The sequence below is a fragment of the Hibiscus syriacus genome, unplaced genomic scaffold, assembly GCF_006381635.1.
Source record: "Hibiscus syriacus cultivar Baekdansim isolate YM2019G1 unplaced genomic scaffold, ASM638163v2 tig00117017_pilon, whole genome shotgun sequence".
NCBI classification, from domain to species: domain Eukaryota; kingdom Viridiplantae; phylum Streptophyta; class Magnoliopsida; order Malvales; family Malvaceae; genus Hibiscus; species Hibiscus syriacus.
The window spans coordinates 303,607-309,450 of NW_024063526.1; the positions used below are offsets into that span (position 1 = coordinate 303,607).

Sequence of the window (5,844 nt, forward strand, 5' to 3'; positions counted from 1 at the left end):
GTTTTTTGATGTGTTATTGTGGTGTATTCACAACTCCAAGTAAGTTGTTAATGAATTTGATTAAGGGTGGTAGTTGTAATTTTTGCGTCTGTTCTCTAAGTTAATTTTAAGGACGAAATTAACTTTAGGGGGAGAGAGTTGTTACATCCCAAAATCTAGGTTAGTAGTTCGGGTAGGTAATCGGGTAATTTCTGGAAGTTCTGATAAAATATTATTTTGGATTTTCAAAATTATAAATATTATTAGGAAGTGTTTAAATGATTATTTAATTTTTAGTCTTACTCAATCTCAATCTAACAATAAAATAATATACAATTCTTTTCATTTATTTATTATTCAAAATCAAGCTATGTATCATACACATATTCAATTTTTTATATTTATTCATAGTTTTATTCAGACTCGTCTATTGACAAGAGTAACATGTGATATGTCATAGGGTCCCAAAATTTAGGGCCCATACTTTAAAAAAAATAATCTATTAACCTAGAAATACTTATTTTCCCTTGATAAAATTTAACATGTAATCTTCTATTTTTTCCTTATTATCTCAAGAATTCAATTGTAATAAATTCTTTCTAAAACAACACCAAATTAGTGTTTAATGGGCTAAAAAGTTCTTAAATTTTGATATTTTAGAATTTCACTTTATTATAAAATATTTTAAAGTTGTATTTAAGGTTTTTTTAACAATATGTTAAAAATAATGCATTTTCACAAAAATTAATTATTTTTTAAGATTTATTTATGTAATATTGAATTAATGGTTAATAAAATATACTTTCATGCTCTGATTGAAGATGCATATTTACCATTAGCTGGGGTTGATGATGCAGTTTCTGCATTTCAGAAAGCACTCACATTGTTCAAATCTGCAAAAGGAGAGAAGCATCCAACCATTGCTTCGATTTTGGTTCAGTTGGCTGATTTGTACAAATAGGTAGGTAAGTTAAGGAATTCCAGAACTTGTTGCGAAAATGCCAAATCCCGGATTTACCTTTGAAGAGATCGCTAGTGGCCTCATTGACATTGCTTCCATCTGCCGGTCTATGAATGAATTGGATCAGGCACTCAAACTACTTAACGAAGGCTTTAAGCATTTTTAGTGAAGCCCCAGGGAAACAAACCACAATTGCAGGCATTGATGCTCAAATAGGAGTCACGTATTATATGAAAAAACATCACAATCTGACGACAAAATGACCACATCTCCTCAAATTAAAACTGCTGGATCAAAAAAAATATCCATTGAACAAAATGCAATTTGCTGACAGCTCTGCATTGAATCTCACATGGATAATCCTAAAATTGAGCAACTTATAGGTTCCATCGAAGCAATGGTTTCTTCAGGGGGACTGTTTAGGCCAAATATTGATTCTTTACAAGGAATGTCGACAGCCTGTTGTCCTGTATGTGGAATATGACCCAACAGTTTGTAAAGAAAGCAATGGCGGCATGCATTTTATCACGAATTTTAGCTTTGCCGTCTTTCAAGACATGTTACAACATGGTATAAAAATATTGATAAACTACGTATTTACTCACCTAAATATCATTTTGATTTTGTTTTAGCCATCCAATAATTCTTTTAAAATCATCACTAAGGATACGTTTTGGTTTCATTTTGATCATCTTCTATTAAAAAAATTAACGGTGATGCAGATATGTCACCATAAGCTAATGTCATGTTATCATTGAAAAATAAAAATGTCACGTCAGTAATTTTGTTAATTTTTTTTAACGACGAATAGGGATGACAATGAGTCGAATTAAGGTCGGGTTTTTGGTCAACCTGACCTGACCCGAGAATAGGTACCCTCCATCCAAACCCAACCCGACCCGACCCAAAAAATGTATATCTTTCATTTGACTCCGATTCGACCCGATTTTTTAGAATATAAATCCGACCCAACCTACCCCAGTATAAATTAAAGATTTAATTAAAATATCATAAGTTTTTATGAAAATTACATTATTATCCTCGGGTTGGGTCGGGTCGGAGTTTTTTTCAACCTTCACCGGAACCCAACCCGACCTCACCCCTTAAAAAGTCCGACCCAACCCAACCCAACCTGAGCCCGATTTTTTTTTAAAAAATATCCAATCCTATCGGGTTGGGTCGGAACCCGTCGGATTCGGATTAAGTTGTCATCCCTAATGTCGGATTACCAAAATGAAACCAAAACATAATGTTAGTGATGATTTTGAAAAAAAATAATTTAGTGACTAAGATAGAACCAAAATGATAGTTAGGTGACTACATATGTAATTTACCCTAAAAATATCAACACAATCAGGTATACTTATGTTTCCAAAATGGTCCTAAAAGATGACAGAATTGACTGCAAACTTCTATTATTATTTATGATCTTCAAGACAAGTTTAAATAACATCGAGTATCATAATCACTTTACTATCCAAATGCTTCAAACATTAAACAAAATTGTTGGAATATATGTTTCTTCTCAGACAATAAATCGACAAGCTTGTGTCTCAAGATATAGACTAAAATCTTTCTTATGATGAATAAGATGCTATGATTGCTATTTTTTCTTTATGATCATCGCATGGCTTTTTGATGATTGCAAGCGCTTTGAACCGAAACAGGTGGATCGGAGAGGAGCCATTGAGAATTCGGTCTGCAACCCACCTATTGGCTGCCTCACTGTAATGTATACCATCCCAGCTAATGTGCTTTGATGGATGATTGCATGGATTCACATAACCTGTTCCATTGATCCTACCATTTTTCCAACAATTCCCGCAACAAAATTGAACTGCTTCCACGAAACCTGCACCATAAGACCAGAAACTGACTGTTAAATGTCCACTTCCAATGCCTGTAATACCGACATATTCTCGAACATATTTACCTAGATTCATTGCATCGCTAATGAGCGTGTATTTAGCCGAATACACATCGACATATGTGAATCTAGCGAAAGGGTGTTGTTCCCTTAACTGGTAAATCTTGTCCTTAAGCTGCCTGTTAAACTCCATAGCCACTTCATTTTGAAGCTTCACACATCCATTCTTATCTAAATTCCAAGGCTTCATTTTTTCGTATGAAACCGAAACCGGCAAGCAACCGATGGGACCTGTATTATGAACCCAAAAGAACCTTGCCCCTTCATTGTATAATGTCTGAAAACCAGGAAAAAATGACAGTATTAATAAGTTCAACCAAAATGTTACAGATTCTTTCTGCTCAAGAAATTAATGTTTCTTACATGAATAGCTTGGGACAAGTGGCCTATGATGTCGGGGATTGATGCTAGAACTTGTTTTATTGTCGTGTATTGGAAACCATGAGCAAGATCATTTTGTCCAATATCAAATGTGTACAAAGCCTGTGAGAATTCTGCAGGCCTTGGTAGATTGCTAATAGTTAAAGGAATTCTCCCTTAGAGAAACAATATTCGATATCGGTGTGAGTATCGGATATGAATAAAATACATAGAGGAAATCAGCAAATACTTACTATCGAGGCTTAGTTGATTGTAGAGAGCAGTAGTGCGAGCTTTAAATTGAATGAACTGTGAAATCTGAACCCCAAGATTGAATGGACTATAACCAGGTGGTCTGATAGATGAACCCCCGGTTGCGAAATTAGCGCCATGCCTGAAATTTGTTCCAACCGAGTCCAAGTATGCACTAAGATATGGTAACTTCAGATCCTCAGCTGCAAAAAAAGCAACAGAATCCTAAATCGAATCATACATGATGACTCGAAAGTCGATATAAACATAGGCTGAAGAAGAGATTATGTAAACTTGCCTGTGAAGTCTATGATGAGGCGACCATCACAGGCTCTGCCAGCAGGATGTCCAAAGAAGGTTTCCCCATTTGGTGAAAGAATCTCATATATTGCTGCAGATATTCCACCCGTGTCCGAATTCGAGTCTCCAAAGTTGTATATTGCTGGAAACCCACATGAATATGAATCACCATTGCTTTCCACAGTTCCCCATTGTTCCGCAAATCCGAAACACAGCATCCCAAATGCATAAAACAGTTTCCAGTAGCCCTCCATTAAGTTCCTTGGGCGAAAGCTAAAGGACCTTTCAAGAGTTTTAAGATAATTTCATTCATTGCCTATATATATATATATATATATTTGGACAGTAAAGTGAAATTTTTCTGGAAGCTTAAGTTTTGGGGATCTGGCTTGATTAAGAATTATCATAAACCATCATTTTCATTGAATGGGAAAGCAAAAGTGTACACTTTAATCTTGATGAGCATGGGGGACATTAAGAGAAAGGTCCACCAATGTAAGAACTTGTTGTTCAAGGTAATCTGTTTTTTGTAATGTTTTGTTCCATATTCATGATTGATTACACAGCTCAACTCGGCGAAATCATGGTGGATTTTGTTTTTACGGTAAAATATTTTTATGATCACTTAATTATTGCTCTATTTTTATTTTGATCATCAATTTTGAAATTTTTCAATCAAACCACTTAATTATTTAAGTGTTCCAATCAAACAACCTACCATTTATATTTAACGAAGAATGTGGTGTGGCAGTTAGGGGTGTTCAAAACCGGTACCTTTATTTTGGGTAATCAAATTATTGGGTATCCATAATTTTTGGGTACTAAAATGTCGGCCCGTGTCCCAGTCTATTACATTCGGGTACCCGTAAGTTGGATACTCATAGAACCCGGGTACACCTATTTTCGGGTCATGGGTATCCGGTTCATAATTTTTTTATTTTTTAAATTATATTAATTTTAAAAATATTATATAGAAATTCTAGAATTTAAAAATTTAAAGGTATACAATATATAATTCTCACATAAAGTTTAAAAAATGAAATTACATAATTAAAAGAAAATTCATTAAAAATGAAAATATAAATATAAATAAATTTCAAATAATTCGAAGTTAAAATAAATAATTTAGAATGTTAATGTGAAATAATTTAAGAAATTCTTAAAATGTTATGGTGGTAAAATTTAAGAAATTAGGAATTTTGAATTTTAGAGTGAAATAATATGAGAATTATAAATAAAATTTAATATAAAACAAAAATAATATATATATATATGATATTATTTATATATATATATATATATATATATTATTTATATAATATATATATTATTTATATATATATATATATTATTTATATATAATATATATAGATATATATATATATATATATATTATTTATATATATATAATAAACCGGATCGGTAGATACTCGGTTAAGTAAGATTTTGTGAGCCGGGCCCAACTCAGAAACCCAAAAAATTAGTGGGTTGGGTACTCGACCTGAAAAATCAGGTATTTTCAAAATAAATACCCACTATCTTTTAACCAAGTCGGGTATTTTTGAGCATCCCTAATGGCAGTTAACAATTTTGGTATAATTACATATATGGTCTGTATTACTTGCATATTCTATCAACTTGGTCCTAATTTTAATAAATTAAAATAAATTTAACCATTGAATCAAATGGTGTCATGTGTCACTGGTGAGGTGTTATGACATCTCAACGTCCCTGGTTCGATTCCCTTACATGTCATGACACTTGTCACTAGTGGCACATGACATCATCTGATTCAAGTGTTAAATTTATTTTAATTTATTAAAATTATGATCAAATTGATAGAATATGTATGTAATAGGGACCACTAGTATAATTATACAAAATTTTAAATGTCGCATCCTCTTCCAATAAAGTATTAACTATAGGTGATTTGATTGACACACTTAAATAGTTAAGTTGTCTGATTGAATTTATTTTAAAAAAATTAATGATTAAAATGAAAAAACAATAATTAAATTATCAGTTTATCCTTTTTTTTTTAATAAGGGAAGGAGCTCCACATGGA

At 32.4% G+C, this 5,844-nt stretch overlaps 1 pseudogene; it reads right to left on the minus strand.

Annotated features, from left to right (window-relative positions):
- Positions 1-2,545: 2,545 nt before the first annotated feature.
- LOC120195738 lies at positions 2,546-4,056 on the minus strand (annotated as a pseudogene).
- Between the last annotated feature and the right edge of the window lie 1,788 nt (positions 4,057-5,844).